This window comes from Anolis sagrei, chromosome 1 (assembly GCF_037176765.1).
Source record: "Anolis sagrei isolate rAnoSag1 chromosome 1, rAnoSag1.mat, whole genome shotgun sequence".
Lineage (NCBI taxonomy): Eukaryota > Metazoa > Chordata > Lepidosauria > Squamata > Dactyloidae > Anolis > Anolis sagrei.
In genome coordinates, this window is record NC_090021.1 from 95,094,659 (window position 1) to 95,116,301 (window position 21,643).

Sequence of the window (21,643 nt, forward strand, 5' to 3'; positions counted from 1 at the left end):
AGAAACCGCTGCAGCTCTCACAAACAAGATCATTTCAGGAAAAGCCAGTTGTGCACAAGGACTAGGCTGGCCTCAGCTGCATATATTGTGGTAATACATCTTATTAATGGGATTGTTAATTGGTCTTTGACTTTCAGTTATAGGAATGACAGGCCATAACAATGAATTCTAGCCTGTATTGCTGCACATTAGGTCACTGCCATGCACATTTCTTCTTGTGGTGCTTGATGGCCTAATCCACCTCTTCAGCAATGTTGGAGTTTAACTAAGATATATGTTGTCTGTAGCATACATCTTGAGGCAGGGATAATTATAAGGGGCAGACATTTTTAACCCTGCAACTTCCCCAAAATCCAATAATATATTTCAGTGGCATGGTTGCTCTCACAAAATGGCTTCATTGGTGAAAATGTTTGTATTATTATTATTATTATTATTATTATTATTATTAGCCCTTAGAGAAGAGATAATGCAGCATGGAGCTGCTCCATAACAGTTTTCATCCTCTAGCTAATATGAGTGTTTGATAAGGGAATATGTTGCAGCTTTGTCAAGAATGCAGGAGAAGAGATATGAAGGGTTAAGACCCCTTCATACATCATTTGTTCTGATCAGGATCACCTTCATAGAATCATAAAGTCATAGGGTTAGAAGAGACCCCATGGGCCATTCAGTCCAACCCTCTGCCAAGAAGCAGGAAAATTGCATTCAAAGCACCCCCGATAGATGGCCATCCATCCTCTGTTTAAAAGCCTCCAAAGAAGGAGTTTCCACCACACTCTGGGGCAGAGTGATCAACTGCTGAACAGCTCTCACAGTCAGGAAGTTCTTCCTAATGTTCAGGAGGAATCGCCTTTCCTATAGTTTGAAACCATTGTTCCTTGTCTCAAGGGAAGCAGAAAACATGCTTGCTCCCTCCTCCCTATGACTTCCCCTCATAAATTTATGCATGGCCATCATATTTCTTCTTAGCCTTCTCTTCTGCAGGCTAAACATGCCCAGCTCTTTAAGCCACTCATCATAGGGCTTGTTCTCTGGACCCTTAGTTATTTTAGTCACTCTCCTCTGGATACATTCCAGCTTGTCAGTATCTTCCTTAAATTGTGGTCCCCAAAATTGGATAAAGTATTCCAGATGTGGTCTAACTGAGGCAGAATAGAGGGGTAGCATGACTTCCCTGATGTACTGTTGGGCTTGGCCTCATGTAAGCTGCTCTGAGTCCCTTGGGAGATAGTGGCAGGGTATAAATAAATTTTTATTATTTATTATTATTCCCTGGATCTAGATACTATACTCCTATTTATGTAGGCCAAAATCCCATTGGTATTTTTAGCTGCTGCATGACATTGTTGGCTCAAGTTTAACGTGTTATCCACAAGGACGCCAAGATCTTTTTAACACATACTGCCATTGAGCTAGGCATACCTCATTCTGTATCTTTGCATTTCATTTTTTTCTGCCTAAGTGGAGTATCTTGCATTTGTCCCTGTTGAACTTCATTTTGTTAGTTTTGGCCCATCTCTCTGATCTGTTAAGATCAGTTTGAATTCTGCTCCTGTCTTCTGGGGTATTAGCTATCCCTCCCAATTTGGTGTTGTCTGCAAACTTGATGATCATGCCTTCTAATCCTTCATCTAAGTCACTGATAAAGATTTTGAACAGGACCGGGCCCAGGATGGAACCTTTGGTTTTTTTTAAGAGGAAGAAAACCATATTAACATGTGAATATGTGTAATCTATTTCTGTTCAGGATATAGCAACCTCTCAATTTGCAGCAGGCACTAGTCTAGTATTTAAATGCGAGGCTTCTCTTACTTATGGATCTTTTTTTCCTTAATGTAATTATCTATTTAATTAAAAATACACTCATCCCTCCACATTTGCTGGAGTTAGGGGCACAGGCCTGTATATAAGTGAAAAACCATGAATAAATAAATTACTATTTGTTACCTGAAAAGAACATCTTTCTAAGAATTTCTTCCCATGTAACTGTATGGTCAACCTTTGCTGGAATCTGACTAGAATCATATCTGAGGATGCAAAGATTCCTAGAGGGCTGCTCTCTCTAGAAATCTCAAGGAGTTCCAGCATGACTCGAGGAATTTGACCACAGAGTCAAACTTTGGCATCTAGATATTTCTAGAGAGAATATTTTAAATCAAATCTACAAAAGCCTAAACTGCAAATGTTGAGGGAAAATTGGAAATAGCATTACTTGTATTTTCATGTGAAATAGAAATACATACGTTTGGATGGAGGGTTTCCTACTAAAAATCAGTTTGTGTCCTTCCTGACATAGCTTCCATGTACTAAGCGAGACTTTCACAAGTGCTGAACAGTTTCCCTCCCCCTGAAAAAGAAATGCCAGGGAATCAGCCTTAATAATAGAAATTAGCTGACTACGACACTCCAAAATGCATCTGATTAGTCTGATCCTGTCCCAGAGGCGAGGACAGCTTTTGCCTGGCTCCTAAGAAGTTTTCCTCTTCCTTCCCTGCTGCTGATTATAGCAGCACACCTGGTGAAGGGGCAAGGGCACAGAGGCAGCTTGCCATCTCCTTTAACTGTTTAGCATCACGGCATGTACATAGCAAGACCCATCTGCTTCATGGTTATATTTTGCCAAAAGCAGAAGAAGCAAGCACATGGATAAGGTGAATTACCATGGGGAGAGGGGGATGGGGATTGAAGAAATCTCTTCAAAGCAAGTTCAAATGTTAGGGGGTTCAAAGTGTCACGAAATAAATTGGGGGCACTCCCAATATCAATGCTCTCCCCTCCACACACTCCTACTTACTGTCTGTGCTTTGCCTACTAATGAATGTGCGCTCTCTCAAAGCTGTTATATCCTTCATCATTTACTGATTATTTTCCTTAGTATTTCACGTGTTTAACTTTATTTTCTGAAATGGAACCTCCCATTAGTATTGTACATAATATATTGTATGTACATATAATGTTGATCATAATATTATAATGTAATACAATATAATACTAATAATACAATATAATAATTTTATATTAATAATATAATAAATACAATATATAATTTTTATTGTGATTTGTTTTTATTTGGTTTTGTTTTGATGCTATCTTATTGTGTTACGTTTTTAACTTTGTGCTCTCTGGGCTTGTCCCTTTGTAAGCTGCCCCGAGTCCCGTAGGGTAGATTGAGGCGGGGTATAAAAATAAAGTAATAATAATAATAATAATAATAATAATAATAATATAACTATATATATATCATATATTACATGTAATATTACTAATAATACTGCATTATAGTGGTATAGTACAAGATAGTAATATATAATACTAATATTGTGTTATGCAAATAATATAATTATTTATTTATTTATTTACTTTATTTGTATACCGCACTATCTCAGCCCGTAGGCGACTCAGTGCGGTTTACAACAGGACAATATACAAAGTGCATAGCATTAACATCTAAACAGTCATTAAAGCAGTTAAAACAATACAACAATACATCAGCAAATGAACAAACATCAGTACATCCAATAACTAATCCGTCACGTCTCATCAGTAAAATCACAATCCGATCTCCTCATCCATTATTCCAGTTCCAAATTCAGTCAATTGATTGCACTGCTTAATTGAACGCCTGTTCAAAGAGCCAGGTCTTCACTCTTCTCCTGAACACCAGTAGGGAGGGAGCCGATCTAACGTCTGCGGGAAGGGCGTTCCACAGCCGAGTGGCCACCACGGAGAAGGCCCTGTCTCTCGTCCCCGCCAGCCGTGCTTGTGAGGCTGGCGGGATCAAGAGCAGGGCCTCCCCGGACGATCTTAATGTCCTAACTGGTTCATAGGGGGTGATGCGTTCGGACAGATAGGTCGGTTGTATACTAGCTGTCCCCTGCCACGCGTTGCTGTGGCCCAGTCTGGTGATCTGGAAAATAAAGTAATGAGAAAGTGTTGGTTTCTAATATATGTAATTTCTTTATGCTTGTGAGTAAACAGTATTTCTTGTTGTTTCTTTGTCAGTGTTGATGTGGAGAGTGTCTGGTTTGCCTACTCTGGAATATGCAACATATCATAGTCCTTCTTTAAGGGTCTCTTTCAAATCTATGATACTATATCTGTGTGCGTGTGTGAGAATCATATCTATCTATATTTATGACTGGATGGCTCTTTGTCAGGAGGGTTCTGATTACATTTTCTTGCCCTGGTGAAGAGAGTTGGACTGGATGGCCTTAAGTATTTTCTGTTGGTCATGGGGGTTCTGTGTGGGAAGTTTGCCCCATTTCTGTCGTTTGTGGGTTTCAGAATGCTCTTTAATTGTAGTGAACTATAAATCCCAGTAACTACAAATCCCAAATGCCAAGGTCTATTTCCTCCAAACTCCATCTGTGTTCATATTTGGGCATATGGAATTTTTGTGTCAAGTTTGGTCCAGATCTATCATTGTTTGAGTCCACAGTGCTCTCTGGATATAGGTGAACTACAACTCCCAAACTCAAGGTCAATGTTCACCAAACCCTTCCAGTGTGTTATGTTCTGTTGGTCATGGAAGTCCTGTATGCCATGTTTGGTTCAATTCCATCATTGGTGGAGTTCAGAATGCTCTTTGATTGTAAGTGAACTATATATCCCAGTAAGTACAAATCCCAAATGTCAAGGTCTATTTCCTCCAAACTCCATCTGTATTCATATTTGGGCATATGGAATATTTTTGTCAAGTTTGGTCCAGATCGATCATTGTTTGAGTCCGCAGTGCTCTCTGGATGTAGGTGAACTACAACTCCCAAACTCAAGGTCAATGTCCACCAAACCCTTCCAGTGTGTTCTGTTGGTCATGGAAGTCCTGTGTGCTGAGTCTGGCCCAACTCCATCATTGGTGGAGTTCAGAATGCTCTTTGGTTGTAGGTAAACTATAAATGCCAGCAACGACAATTCCCAAATGACAAAATCATTTTTTTGAGTGGAGGACATAAATTGGACTGTTAGGTGTCTTGTGTCCAAATTTGGTTTCAATTCCCCCAGTGGTTTTTGAGTTCTGATGGTAGCACGAACTAACATTACATTTTTATTTATATAGATACATATAACTTTTAAGCCACTCTGAGTGCCCTTAGGGGTGAGAGATGGTAGGGTATAAAATAGTAAATACATAAATAACTTAGTGGAATCAGTTTTGGGCTCTCAGAAAGTTAGAAAATGTATGTTGCAAATGCGTTTATACTCTTGGAGTGGGAAGGGGGTTCCAGTCCTGCCTTTTGCTTTGTATGAACTGAAAAAAAGGTGTTTAGCTATTGTTTCCCTGTTATATGGTGAAAAAGATAGGCATTTGAGATAACTTCTCAAACTAAGGAAAGAAAAAAAAATCTTTCTACACCAAGTGCTGTTATTTATTTTTACCTGGGAAGGAATCCCACTGGAGCGTTGCAGCACAACCAAATACCTGGGAGTTATCCTGGACCATGCTCTGACATACAAGAAGCACTGCTTGAACATCAAGCAAAAAGTGGGCGCTAGAAATGATATCATACGAAAGCTGACTGACACAACCTGGAGATCACAACCAGATACAGTGAAGATATCTGCCCTTGCGCTATGCTACTCTGCTGCTGAATATGCATGCCCAGTGTGGAACACATCTCACTACGCTAAAACAGTGGATGTGGCTCTTAATGAGACATGGCGCATTATCACGGGGTGTCTGCGCCCTACACCACTGGAGAAATTACACTGTTTAGCCAGTATTGCACCACCCGACATCCACCTGGGAGTAGCAACCAATAATGAAAGGACCAAGGCAGTGACATCTCCGGCCCACCCCCTGTTTGGGTATCAGCCAGCACGCCAATGACTTAAATCAAGAAATAGTTTTCTAAGATCTACAGAGACACTTGCTGAAACACCTCAGCAAGCAAGAGTCCAAGTGGCAGGCTCAAACCCATAACCTCAATCAATGGTTGATACCAAATGAGAGACTCCCTCCTGGGCACACAGAAAACTGGGCAACTTGGAAGACACTAAACAGCCTGCGCTATGGCACCACAAGATGTAGAGCCAACCTTAAGAAATGGGGCTACAAAGTGGAATCCACGACATACTATACAGTTCCGGCCCAGTGTATTTGTCTGAACGGATCTCCCTCTACATCCCACCTCGGAGTTTAAGATCTTCTGGGGAGGCCCTGCTCTCGACCCCGCCTCTATCACAAGTGAGGCTGGCGGGGACGAGGAGCAGGGCCTTCTCGGTGGTGGCCCCTCACCTGTGGAACTCACTCCCCGGGGAGATTAGATCAGCAACTTCCCTTTTTTCATTCAGAAAAAAATTGAAGACCTGGATGTGGGACCAGGCTTTTGGACATTCTGGCAGCTAAAGGAAAGACCTTGATGATGGGCAGGAATTGACGGAACGGAATGGATTTATGGAACTCTGAACACTGAGCATGAGATTGTTTACTACTGTGTTATGTATTGATGTTTTTAACCTGTTAACTGTTTAATTGCTTTTATGTATGTATGTATATTTGATATAGGCATCGAATTGTGCCTTTTTTGTAAGCCGCCCTGAGTCCCCCCTCGGGGGTGAGAAGGGCGGGGTAGAAGTAACTGAAATAAATAAATAAATAAATAATAGAGCAAACCACAGACCACCTACTGCAATGCAACCTGAGCCCTGCCACATTCACAATGGAGGACCTTCTTGCAGCAACACCAGAGGCACTCCCAAGTGGCCAGCTACTGGTCAAAGGACATTGAATAGAATGCCAAATCTGCAAACTTTGTGTCTTGTTTGTTTGTTTGTTTGTTTTTAATGCACTACAACTGTTCTGGTTCGCTCCTGACACAATAAATAAATAAATAAATTGAACCCCTTCTCCTCCCCAATATATTTGCACAAAAGTCCACAATCAGTTAATGACTACCACTGTAATTTACTGGAGTAGTGAAAGCTTTCATTGTTTAGAAGAAGCAAATTTTCATTGCAAAATGTATAAAACATTTTTTTAATTTACTGATCTCGTTCCTATCATGTGTTTACCTCTTGGAATATCAAATGATTTTCGGTGATCTACTTGAACTAAGGAGTGAAACCAATATTTTGAAATCGGCTCCCACATATATTTGAAACCCCATTTTTTCTTCATTCATTGTTAGAATCGAATCAATTTATGTTTTCACTTTTCAGCTACATTGGGGTAGCTATATATATATATTTAAGCTGTGTAGAAATATTTCAGGGAAACACTTGGACAGATGAGCATCTGTTCACAGGTTTGGTGGTCTCTCTCCATAATTGGCAATGCATATTAATGGGAATCTGTTTACCTTCATCCAGTTTGTCTCATATAGTCACTGAAAATACCATATATCTAGCTGAATTTTGAAGGCATGAGTCTAAAATGTCAGTCTGCCTAAATTGTACAAGACTGTAGTTGTCGTCTAAATGTGGCAGCTGACTGACTCATTTTTCTTTCTTTTTTTTACCTTTTAGAAAGTAAGACAAATATTTTGTTCATATTATCCAGGTTTTTCAAGCTGTGCTGTGTGTGTCTTTGTAGTTGTTTGGTCATTTTCAGAGTCCCAATTTTCTTTTGATATCCTGAAAGTAATAATGAAAGAGTTTACAATCAGCTGCAAAATATACATTTCATAGGAAACCGTCCATAGTACATGTAATTGTACATTGTGTATACAATACAGAGTTTGAAAATATGTTTAAACTTTTTAGTGATAGTTTTGTCCAGAGACAAGTCAGTGGCTGAAACTATTACTGTATTTCTGAAATTATACACTGATGATGTAAAACTGCTGTTCTAGGTCAAGTTCTTAGTCAATTTAAAATATTATAAATATTTAAAAGTGCAACAGATTGATGGCCATTGTTGCAAGTGAATTGTGTAGCCTTTTCCTAGTTCCCCAGCCCAAAATTGAAATGAACTGAATAGAATGGAATGAAATAATGAAATCAGGTTTTATATGAGTTCACTGCATTTTAAAATGACGTATAGTGGGTACAACACCATCACTCCCCAACACACACACACACACACACACACACACATCCATAAGTTTCTCTCATGACAATTATTATCTTCAAGATAAGCCTCAGTTTCTGCTTCAGAAAGGGCAAGGCTATGCATATTTCTATCACAATTTACATTGTGGTGACAGTGACAAATATTGACGGGAAGAAAATCAACTCATTTGAGGCCCTTCTGCACTGCCATATAATCCAGATGATCAAAGTAGATAATCTACATACTCTGCTTTGAACTGGATTATATGAGTCTACACTGCCATATAATCCAGTTCAGAGCAGATAATCTGGATTTTATATGGCAGTGTAGAAGGGGCCTGAGATGTGGTGCTGAAGAATTCTATGGATACCATGGACTGATAAAAAGACAAATAAATTGGTCTTAGAACAAATCAGGCTTGAACTCTCCCTAAAAGCTGGGTTGACTGAACTGAGGCTGTCATACTTTGGCCATATCATGGGAAGAGGTAGCTTACTAGATAAGAAATAATGCTTGGTAAAGTAGAAGGCAGTAGGAAAAGGATAGAATTGATCAAGAAAGTCACAGTCCATAGTCTGAAAGACCTGTTGATGATCGGTCTCTCAATCAGGTCATAAGTCAAAATTGACTTAAAGGCAGTTAACAGCAGCAATAAAGGGGATGTCCTGTCAGGTTTTACAATGTATTGCAATATAATATAGCTGAGTCATGCACTGCTAATTTATTTATTATTTATTTATTTACGGCACTTGTAGACCGCCGTTCTCAACCCTAGGGCGACTCACGGCGGTGTACAACATATAAAAAACAATTTACAATAAAGGTAATAACACAAACGACAATAATAACAACACTCTCAATAATACAAATTACACTAAATCATTCACGACGTCTCATCATAGAATCACAATCCAATCTCGTTTTCCATATTCCGTTCCAATCATCATAGCCAATTGTTGTAGCACTAATCAAATGCCTTCTCAAACAACCACGTCTTTAGTCTCTTGCGAAATGTCATAAGGGAGGGCGCCTGTCTGATGTCTACAGGGAGGGTGTGTAATTGTATAGAATTGTATATAAGGAAGTCATGTACAGTGTATATCTCTCCTTGTGCTGGTGATGTTGTTCGTCGAAGGCTATATGTAATTAAAAGAACCTGTCTGCTAAGACAAGATATAACTGTATGCTGTGGTAAGTTTGCAATATCATCTAGACTGGGGGAAAGACAATGGTAAAACTGACAATAGCTCAAGTGTCTGTAAAAGGTTCCAGAGTGACTGCAGGCTGTGGAAGCAGTTGACTGAAAATACTGTGCAGGAAGAAGCTACTGGAAAGCGCTGAAGTTGTGCAACTGATCTGCTGCTGAATTGTGAAGTTAATCTCAACACGGCCTCTGGCAGAAAACGGTACAGAAAAAAGGTCTTCCTCTTGTGTTGTTCTGCCATTGTGGATTGTGCTACCCTCAGAGTTGCAATCGGTTCCCATTCTCACAACCTCTGGAAAGAAAACTCAACTCCTTTTTTTAATGTACTGAGCTCTGCATTTTGCTTTTGGAGTTGTGTTTTCAGCAACCTTGACTGAATTCTTTGCAATTGTCTTTGTGTGGGAGGGTCTGATTAGCATCTTTTAATTAGTTCTTAAATTATGCAGAATGGCAAAGTGATCCACTAGAGTGGAAATAGCCCGTCAAGTGCTTCCCTAGTTTTAGAATCCCGTGTTTAAGGAGTAGGAATTAGGGGTAATTGGAAGCACCCATAATCAAGCTCAGAATTAGTTTTCCTGCTGTGACTACTGATGCTTTTGCCATTATTCTCAAAGACCGAGAGTTTCAACCTTTCATATAAAAGTCTGAACCTGATATTGGGTTTTATTTAATGTAAAAAAAACTGCACATAAAAGCTTTTTCCTTATTTGCTTTTATTTAGGTTTACATTTCTCTTTGAGGTAATGCAAAGCCAGGTAATGAACATCATATTACCATGCTGCATATGTCACCTGTAGCACCGAGTTTGAGCATTAGGTTTTTATTTTTTTCTTGAGTGGCACAAATTTCATCCTGGTACTGTCTCATGCCAATCTGGGGTGAGTCAAATTCTGCAGTTAAGGGTTTTTAAAAACAAACAAAACCTACAAAACAAAACAAAAACAAACAAACAACTATTTAAGTAGTAATGCAGTAACTTCCAGTTCATTTTGGTTAATTTCTGGCCTCAATAGTTTCAAGGTACTTTGTTAGATACAAATATTGTGTATTCCTCTAACAAAGTGCCTTGAAACTATTGAGTTTACATTTATTGGAAAAATGCCATTCAGACAAATGTAATGTTGCATATAAGGAAAAAAATCCAAAAATTGTATTAGTATAATAATACCTTTTTGAAGCCAGCTATAGCATTGCAAAAAATGTGCAAGATTTCAAGTCCTGAGCTTCTTTTTATCAGGCCAGATGTTACAAAATGCAGGCTGATAGCATGGTAATTGTGTGAATGGAAGGCTGTTTATTCTACAACTTTGAACATAGAGATACCATGACTTCAGTATGTAATCAGCCTTCTATTTAATCTTCTCCCCACCTCCATTTGTTACATTTTGTTTCTTGGAGAGATCTAGAGACCTTGAAAATGTGCACGTTTTAATGACCTTAGCCTGATAAAACCTACCAAGTGGCCTGATAAATATTTTATTGTAATATAAATTTTGGTATATTTCCATTTTACCTCTTTTGGTAATCTTTGTTGCATAATACATTTTAAAAGAATAGATTTTAGTGACCTTTGATCCACCATTTCTATAAGATAAAATGGGAGTAATAATTTTATTCCTGACCATAATGGTTTTAACCTTGTATACTAATTTGAATATGTGTGTGGAAGTAGAATCTGAAATGAGACACAAATGAAGGAAAAATTGCTAATTCTGGCACAGTATATCTAATGAGTACTGTGTAATAAACCATAACCTCTTCAACAGTTCTGTGGAAAACAGTGTGATTATTTTGGATGGATGGCTCCTTGTGTACGGCTCATTACCATCTGGCATAATCTGTATTGATATAGTCTGTAATTGTGAACTATTTGACATGCTGCTTTTAATAAATGTGACTTGCCTAGTTGGGATTCGTATATAGGAAACTATAACAAGGGGATTATAGACTGTCACACGTGCTGCACATATTAAGAGGCGAGATGAATGTCTTTCAGATCTGGGTCCTAATCCAGATCTCCTTGTGTGTAACAAAGGGCCACCTACACAGATCCTCCCCCACAGAACAGATGGTCAGTTCTGACAGTGAAGATCTCAGTTTTGGAATCGTATGTGTATTTGGAGGCACTTTGGAATTGTCTTACCCAACAGGTAATTGTTAGTGTTAGGTGTAAGGGACTGTGGCAACCATCTGTTGAGTCCTACACCTACAGTGTGACTTATCTCTTGGATTCATGGACTTCCCTATAACACTTAATTATGTAACAGTTGAAATTAAGAAGGAACAATCTGTATGAGATACCTGATTCAATATGAGGGTCTCACTTTTGGAATGAGAGCAGTTTTTCCTTGTGAGATATTCCAGACACCACTCCCTCTTTTCTGTTTTTTCATAAGCATTTTTATGGAATGTATCCACACCAAATTTCCCTAGGTCATTGACATTTTGATGGCACTAGTCTAATAAGGAAGGCTGAGCGAAGGAAGATAGACACTTTTGAACTGTGGTGTTGGATGAAAATTCTGAGAGTGCCTTGGACCGCAAGAAGATCAAATCAGTCCATACTTCAGGAAATATTGCCCAACTGCTCACTGGAGGGAAGGATATTAGAGGCAAAGATGAAGTACTTTGGCCAGGTAATGACAAGATAGGAAAGCCTAGAGAAAAAAGTCTGAGTCCTCCCCCCCCCCCCCGGGGGTGAGAAGGGCGGGGTAGAAGTAATTGAAATAAATAAATAAATAAATAAATAAATAAAATGATGCTGGGGAAAATGGAGGGAAAAAGGAAGAGGGTGACCAAGGGCAAGATGGATGGATGTTATCCTTGAAGTGGCTGGCTTGCCCTTGAAGGAGCTGGGGGTGGCAAAGGATGACAGGGAGCTCTGGCATGGGCTGGTCCATGAGGTCACTAAGAGTCTGAAGTGATTGAACAAATAAACAATAAAAGTCTAATAAAGTGGCCTCTCCAAGCTCTGTTTCGATCCATCTTTGTCTTTCTATTGTGGAACAACGGGGAGAATGCAGCCTTCCATTCTTCTCTTGAGGTTTGGGAGACCCATGGAGTAGATTTGGAATGGTTCGTGAGATTGTAGGGAAAGGGGGCTGAAGAGGAAGACAGTGGAAGAACCCTGTGCTTGGAAGTAGGATGCAGGCTTTTTCATTGACACTTTTGCTCTTACTCTATTTTTGATTATACTTGTTAAATTAATCCAATGTTTCTTAACCTTCCTAATGCTGCAACCCCTTAATACAGTTCCTCATGTTGTGATGACCCCAATGATAAAATTATTTTTGTTGCTACTTCGTAACTGTGATTTTGCCACTGTTATGAGCCGTAATGTAAATATCTGATATGCAGGATGTATTTTCATTCACTGGATCAGTTTTGGCACAGATATCCAAAACATCCAAATTTGAATACCAGTGGGGTTGGGGAGATTGATTTTGTCATTTGGGAATTGTAGTTGCTGGGATTTATAGTTCACCTACAATCAAAGAGCATTCTGAACTCCACCAACGATGGAATTCAACCAAACTTGGCACACAGAACTCCCATGACCAACACAAAATACTGGAAGGGTTTGATGGGTATTGACCTTGAGTTGTACTTCACCTGCATTCAGAGAACACCGTGAACTCAAACAACGATGAATCTGGACCAAACTTGGCACAAATACTCAATTTGTCCAAATATGAACACTGCTAGAGTTTGGGGACCTTGACATTTGGAAGTTGCAGTTGCTGGGATGTATAGTTCATCTACAATCAAAGAGCATTCTGAACCCCACCAATGATAGAATTGGGCTAAACTTCCCATAAGGAACCCCCATGACCAACAGAAAATACTGTATTTTCTGATGGTCTCTGGCCTCTGACACCCCCTCATGACCCCCCCCCCTCCCAGGGTCCCAACCCCCAGGTTGAGAAACACTGAATTAATCTAAACCCCTATTTGGAGATATTAAACAGACCAGTAGCATCCAATAATAACAATAACACCTGATTCTCAAAGCAATTTCCCCAATATCTGAACTCTTTCCACTTTGAAACGATATCCAAATAAGCATTCCATTGAAAGTATAGATAGCATTAATGATTCAATGGACATTCTGATTCAGGTTTTATGCTAATATTTCTGATCTAGTAAATTATTGACCTTGGGCAACAGAAAGGGTCTGATAGCAAGTTATTATCTAGAGCGATCCTTGACTAGTTGGTAGGTAGGTGGCCAAAGGCATTCTCTGTAACACATGTCAAATGTAGAATTCCCACCCAAAGAACAGTGGGTAATTTGATGGAATGGGGCTCAGTGTTCACCATCATTGATTGCTTTTCGTTTGGGAGATTAGTGATTTATGGCGTGCTAAGGATTCTACCTGGCCTGGTATTGTTCAGTCTTCACAAATGACTTTGCTGAGGAAAGAGAAGCCATGCTTATCAACCAGATAAGAGGGAGATAGCAAATATTCCAGAAGACAAAATCAGAATTCAAAATGATCTTGAAAGTTTGGAGAGCTGAATCAAAAATAACAATGAATTTCAGTAGGGATAAATGTAAGGTGCTCCTTCAAGGCAGGAAAAATGAAATGCACAAATACAGAATGAGTGATACCTGTATTGAAAGTTAAACATATTGAAAAGATCTTGGAATCATATTAGACCACAGGTCAAACATGACAGAGCCATGTGACTGAGGAACCAAAAAGCCAGTGCAATTCCAGGCTGAATCAGTTAGGAGCATAGTGTCCAGATCAGGGAAAGTATTATTGCCATTGTATTTTGCTTTTATCGGACGTCCCCCAGAATACTGTATCCAGTTCTGGGAACCACAGTGGAAGGATATTGGGGAGCTGATGTTTGTTCAGAAAAGACTGATCAAGATGATCAAAGATCTGTGAGTCATATCAAGAATGGCTCAAGGAATTGGACATGTCTAGCTGGAGGAAGAAAATACTAGGTGACATTATATGCATATCAAAATATCTGATGGTGTGTATGTAGAAGGTTGAAGAAGTTTGTTTTCTGCTGCTGCATAGACAAGAACAAGACCCAGCAGATTAGTTTACAAGAAAAGAGATTCCAAGCAAACATTAGGGAGAAATTCTTTAGTGTAAGAACTCTTTGATGAAGGAGCAGACTGCTTTGGAGGGTAATGGACTCCTCTTCTTTGGAGTTGGGTGGGTATATTTCACAGGTGCTTTAGTTGTGTATTTGTGCATGATAGTGGGTTGGACCAAATGACTCTTGCAGCCACTTCTAAGAATCTATGATTCTATGAATACATAAATTGCATGTTATTTTGCTATACTAGTACAGTGTTTCTTAGACTTCATGAAATCACTTAGTGGTTTTAATCTTGCTTTATCCTTTTCGTTCATTCAAAGCCTAGAAACCCTTTTAGGTGTACTGTACATTTTCTACTGCACACACACACACATTATCCTGCCATTTTAATGGCTATTTTTATGTGCCATTATTTTGTCATTGCACTCAAGGGACATTACAGTTTAAAATAATGGACTATAACTTCAAATACAAAATTCAAAAAGAAAAAGGGGCAGGGAAAGGGAAAATAGGCAGATGCAAGGAATTACCATTTCTGGAAAGAAGGGGCCTGGTGGGAATAGGATTCAGTCTGGCTAATGGGAAGGTTGAAGGAGCATTCATTCTCTCACCTCTGCCTCAGATTCAGTAAGGTGGAAAGGTTGGCCAAGGCTAAAATAGAAGATTTTATCACAACTTTATCACATATGTGTGTAAACAGTTATACAGTACAATTTAATGTTCAAGATAACAAGCTAGAGAACCTATGAATCAAAATCTTCTTTGTGTGGAAATGTAGTATATGGCACTCAATATGTTCATAGTTCTGCATTTTTGGAGAAGTTGGTGAAGGAAAGAGAGAGGCTGTAGATAATGTGATTGATGTCTAAGGTGTAATTTCAGTCCCCTTTTGTTAAGAAACTATTTTTTTTAATGAAACTATTTTAAAGTATGGGAAGCATGAACGTCAGCTTTGAATACCTGGTTTCTTTCTTTTCTCAAAAAGAGATTTTAATTTTGTTATGCAAGAGTTCAGATCTACTTTTTTTGTGTTTATAGTTTTGTTTTATTATTGTTACACTGCACTGATTGTTTCACATTTTGTTATACTGTAATGTGGTTTCCACAACGCTTGCTGACATCCCCGCAACACTTGATCATCGTTATTATAAATGCCCATTGATTACTATGTAATGTGATACTGAGACAGGACAGTGCCCTTCAGATGCAAGGGTCGAGTTAATACTGAGACAACATAGACATCTATAAGTAAATGATGCGTATTTGGAAAAGGCTGCCTACTGCAGTCGGTCCCTTTCATGGAGTGTTATGAGGTTCTTTCCTAACTCTAAAAATGTGTACTATTACATTTTTACTCAGTTGAACATAGCAAAATTAGTTCAAATAAAGTCTTGCTGTTGGGAACGGATGCTCGAGAATATGATCTAAGGAAACGTGAACATGCAAGTGTTTTGTGGCTTTTAATGCATTATTCCACAAATGTCTTCAGTCTCTCAGGATTTCTGCTGAAAATGATACATCTGGTATAGTAGGAAACTTTATTTTAGTCATTTTGAGAATAAATTTTCTATAATACATAGATATGTATTGTTGTGATACATTCAGATGATTAGATCCAAGCTAGTAATAAGCAAAGATATGTAAGAATTCAGGCTGAGACAGTGTCTCCTTCCTTATTTCTCTGTTCAAGTGTGCAAACAAACTAGGAAGTTGCTGTTAACTCTGCATACTGATATGTCCAGAAATAATGTAGGATTTATTACTTCTAAATATCAGTTTTCAGAAACGAACTGTAAAACGAAAGTTCATATCCTGGTTTATATGGACACCAATAACTGTAGTTTCCTGGTTCTAGTGTAATGTGAAGCTGGGGTTAATCCTGTGCTTTCCTGATTTTCTCACTTGTGCAAATAGGGAGTAGCAGGACTCTTATCTGGGTATATGAAGCTTATGAACATTCTGGTTTATTAAAACTAGAACTTGATCCTAATATTACATTGTGATGCAGGATAATAATAATAATAATAACTATTATTATTATTATTATTATTATTATTATTATTTACTATCCCCCTTTATCTCTACTGCAAGAGACTCAACACAGCTTAACATAAAAACATCAGTATAGAACTTAAAATATATCAATATGCATACATTAAAACAGAATTAAATATAAACAGTATTTAAAAATTCCCAGTTAAAAACCATTAAAACATATTCAAAGTTTAAAACTACAGAACCCTGTGACTTAAACATCTTCATTTTTAAGCACTTGTCTGAATAAAAATGTTTTAACCTGCCGCCAGAAGGACAGCAGGGAGGGGGCCATTCTGGCTTCCCTGGGCAAGGAGTTCCAGAGTCAAGGGGCAACCATGGAGAAGGCCCACTCTCTCATTCCCACCAACCGAGCTTGAAATGGAGGTGGGACCAAGAGAAGGGCCTTTCCTGAAGATCTCAGGGCCCAGACAGATTCGTTCAAGAGGATACAGTTAACCAAATAGCCTGGACCTAAACCACCTAGGTCTTTAAAGGTCATAACCAACACTTTGAATTGTGCCCAGAAACAGACTGACAACCAGTGGAGCTGCTGCAACCGGGGGGTCATCTGCTCCTTTAAAGGTTAATAGTTAGCAACCTGTCTGCAGCTCTTTAAACAAGCTGAAGTTTCTGAACACTCTTCAAATGCAACCCCATGTAGAGTGCATTACAATAATCCAGATGGGATGTAACTAAGGCATGTACCATTGTGGCCAGATCTGGCTTCTCAAGGAACAGGTGCACTTGGCGCACAAGTTTTAGTTATGCAAAGGCCCTCTTGGCCACAGCTGACTCGGGGGCCTGCCCAGTTCAGGAGGACCCCCAAACTGCGAACTTGTGTCTTCAGGGGGAGTGTGATCCCATCCAGCACAGGCTGAATCCCTACTCTCTGATCTACCTTCCAACTGAACAGGAGTACCATTGTCTTGTCTGGACTGAGTTTCAATTTGTTTGCCCTCATCCAGTCCTTTTCTGATGACAGGCACTGGTTTGGGATCAAGACAACTTCCTTGGCATTAGGTGGAAAGGAGTAGTAGAGTTGTATCTCATCTCCATATAGATGGCACCATACTCCAAAACTCTGGATAACCTCTCCCAGTGTTTTCATGTAAATGTTAAACAGCATGGGGGAATGCATGCAGGTGCTTTAAATGTGGCAGTATATAAATTTAAGGCACTTATATGCATATAAGTGTTACATAACTATTAGTGTCCGTAGGGAGGTAGATAACAGTGGCTGCTGTACAGGGCATGACAATGTCTGCACATTCAGAATGTATATCTTTAATCCAATCCCTGACATTCACTCCAGTTGTTTGTTTTTCAGATAACTTCTAGTCAGATAAATAAAACAGTGTTTTGTGTATTTTCTTATCCAAATTAACAGCTGAACATTTTCTAAGAGATGACTAAGCTATGATATTTGAGCTGTTGACTTAAAGAGTTGGGAATCTCATTTGAAGATAACCTTGAGCCTTTCTGCTTTTCTTTTTCTGTTCAGATTTATGAGGCAGCTTGCAGACTAGAAGAAGGGAAAATGACTAAGCCCAATCTAGAAAATACCATGACTAATCAGACAGTAGAGATGACTATGATAGAGAAGTTGAATTGGAAGGAGATCAAGAAGCCAGTGATGGGCTTAAACTTCTCTTGCACTGAAGATATGAGCACAATTGTTTTTTTAATCCAGTGTAAATTCTGATCGGAGTCTTCTATAGCTAGCTAGATCTGGATACAATTCTGTTTCAAAATAGTTGTTTCAAAAACTAAATGACTGTTTAGTCTTATGGAATATGTATGTGAAAGAGATAGAAAAGGGGGGGAAAGGTAAAAGCTGATAAGGGAAGAGTAGATTCTAAAAACTGGTAAATTATATCAATTTAATTTTTTTAAATCTTTTTTAAAAAAATATTTCCTTTTCAGTGTACTGCCTTGGCACATCTGAATGCAATGGTTTATTCAAACTCACCGTTACATAATGCAATGTTTGATACCATATACTTTTGTGAGGTTGTTTCCTGTGCAATTAGTGTTTGGAATTTGCTGGTGATGGCTTGTTACTGTCTGTTTATACCACATTAGCACAGTGGAGAGGTAGTACATAAGCCTGCCTATAAACTCTTCAGTCTTGCCAGGTGGCCCTGCTTCTAAACTAAGCTGTGTGAGAGGTGGCTGTGGCTGCTCACTGATAAATAGGAAAGGCACACAGCACATTTTCAGATGTCCTTCTCTTTGACCACATTCCAGAGTTGGGCATTAATACTACAGACATAGTGAAGTTGCCACTTCTTTGTCACTCACCTGACTAATGTGTAAGCCTGTTGCTTTGGGCAATAGATTTTGATCATTCTGACCATTTCTTCCTGAACATTTCTGTAAAATATCTGTTGTACTGCTGGGCAACTTGCATCCATTTTTATGCAATTATTTCTGTGCCCACAGGCAATGCACATTGATTTGTCTAGGAAATAATAATTCAGCAAGGCTGCAGTTCTGTGCTCACGTTGCTGGGAACAAGAACCTTTGACTAGGAGTGAAACTATCCTCAGAATAAGGATGAATGTAATATTTATTCAGTGAAAACATTTCCCCATGCTGTTCAGCCAAACAAGACCCCCATAGTGGCTTAGCTATTAGTCCATAATAAGACAGGCCCTTAGATTACAGCTTGAAAGACATTACACAAAAAGAAATGAATTGGGTGCGGAAGGGGAAAATGCAAATTCAAACACAAGTTCTTTGTTATAAAATGCTTTCTGTCAGGGAAAAGAAACACACACTTGCATTTGGTTCCTTGTCTGACTGTTGGGTGGGACTGCTTTGGTTTTTCCCTTCTCATGATGTTCTTCTTGAGAGGCATAGTGTGCAACATGCCAGTGGCCTTAGGGGACATCTTCACAGTAGAATTAATGCAATTTGACACCACATGAGCTGCCAGGGTGCAATGCTTTGGAATCATGGCAGCTGTAGTTTTACAAGGTTTTATTTATTTATTTATTTACTTACTTTACTTCTATACCGCTATTCTCAGCCCGGAGGCGACTCACAGCGGTTCACAACACATAGGAAACAGCAAAGTTCAATACACCAATATAAAAACAGTTAACAACCTAATCAGTACACAGTTAGTATACAAATTACTATAATAACCAATCACTAGCATCTCATCACTAAAAACACGATCCAGATTCGTCATCCATTGTTCCATTCCTATGTCATTACCAGTCATTGCACTAATTATTCGAACAGTCAAGGTTTTTATCCTTGACTGCCAAAGAGAGCTGATGCCTCACAAAACCACAAACTCCGCGGAGCCCTCGGTGGCGCAGTGGGTTAAAGCACTGAGATGCTGAACTTGCAGACCAAAAGGTGGCATGTTCGAATCCAGGGAGTGGCATGAGCTCCGGCTGTTAGCCCTAGCTTCTGCCAACCTAGCAGTTTGAAAACATGCAAATGTGAGTAGAGCAATAGGTACCGCTCTGGCAGGAAGGTAATGGCGCTCAATGCAGTCATACTGGCCACATGACCTTGGAGATGTCTACAGACAATGCCGGCTCTTCGGCTTAGAAATGGAGATGAGTACCAACCCCCAGAGTCGGTAAAAGTAAATCTATACCTTTATCTACATAACATGGTTTCAAATAGCATTGATTTTACAGTGTAGATGCAACCTCAGTTCCCTGGTAAATACAAGAGGCCAATTGTTTTGTAGTCCAGAGAATAAGGGCTCTCTCTCTCTCTTTCTCTTTCTTTCTTTCTCTCTCTCTCTCTCTCTCTCTCTCTCTCTCTCTCGGAGGGATTATGTGACCTCCCTGTAGCAATCCCTTCTCTACCTGACATTTATTTGATTAGGCTCAGCCTATAGTCCAGCTAGAGTTGGGGAAGTTACATTTCAAAAAGTATTTTGCATTGGGTTGTTGAAGGTTTTTTTCGGGCTATATGGCCATGTTCTAGAGGCATTCTCTCCTGATGTTAGGAGAGAATGCCTCTACAATATGGCCATATAGCCCCAAAAACCTACAACAACCCAGTGAATTCTGGCCATGAAAGCCTTCAACAATATATTTTGCGTTGTTCCTCATTGCAGTGTTTAAAAGTAACCCGTTCCCATTACTCCTGATGAGGAGGAAAGTTGTATGTTATTTTACATGCTATACTACTAATTCCTTTTCTGTCACTTTTTGAAATTGGAAAACCTTATGATAAGAAAATGGAATGACCCTTAAAAATAGCCAGTTACAAGTTGAGTATACCTCTTTGAAAATGATTGAGACAAAACATGTTTCGGAATTCAGTTTCTTTCTTCAGATTTTGAAATAATTCTGTTTGTATATATAATACCTAATCAGATAGTTTAGAAATGGGACCTATGTCTAAATAAGAAATATATTTTTGTTTTATATATCCGTTATACACATCACCTGCAGGTAATGTTATGCGCAATATTTTAAATAACATTTCTCTCTCTCTGTGTGTGTGTGTGTGTGTGTGTGTGTGTGTATTGAACCATCAGAAAGGCTAAGTTGTCACTTTCTTAGCCATCCATGCAGATAATTTTTGATTTTACATTTCCAAATAAGGGATGCTCAACCTGTAATAATGCCCTTTGAAGAAACTTCAGGAAATAGCTAAAAACTGTTACGCATCACATCAGTATAGAAATTTTGTTCTTATTTGGTGCCTTGTTTTATTGCAGCATCAATACAAATTGTTTCTAGTTATAGATAAAAACATTACTTACAACTCCTTATTTTCAAAGCACTGGGTCCAGATGATACCTGCATTAGAAAGATCTATAAATATTCATCTCTACTCAGATTGATTTCAGGGAGCTGTTTTCATAATAAATGAATTTTGTTCTCTCTTTGTGTCTTTAGTGTATTTTAACGTGTGTAAAGGGGGGTGTTAAAAGTCCATTGTTCATTAAGCTTTTACAAGGTATCTACTTATTAATTGCTCTTACTTGAGCACTTCGAGATTGTATAATTGGCATGTTTCCCATAATACACTGATCTGAGAATTGAGTCTGCTTAAAAACCTGCTATAGTGATGTCCTCTAGGAGAACTCTGAATTCTTGGGAAATGCCTAAAGCTATTCCATAAAGTGAGACTTTACCCAAGTTGTATGTTACTTTAGTTAAAGATTAAGCAAGCTCTGTTAGAAGATATCCTGCAGGGATCTTCGCTCTGAATATACGAGACGCATGAAGTATAGCCATAATGCAGTTGGCTAAATAATATAGGTGTTATTTGGAGAGCAAACAAAACATGGAAACCTACGGGGGAAATGGAAATGAAAGTTTGGAAAGTCTGACACTGATGTATTTGTGTAACCTTTCCGTAGTG

At 38.9% G+C, this 21,643-nt stretch overlaps 1 protein-coding gene across 2 annotated transcripts in view; it reads left to right on the top strand.

The window, feature by feature from the left end:
* The window catches only part of PDSS2 (decaprenyl diphosphate synthase subunit 2), a 96,677-nt gene that overhangs the window by 21,668 nt on the left and 53,366 nt on the right, over positions 1–21,643 (top strand). The gene's annotated exons all lie outside the window — the stretch shown is intronic.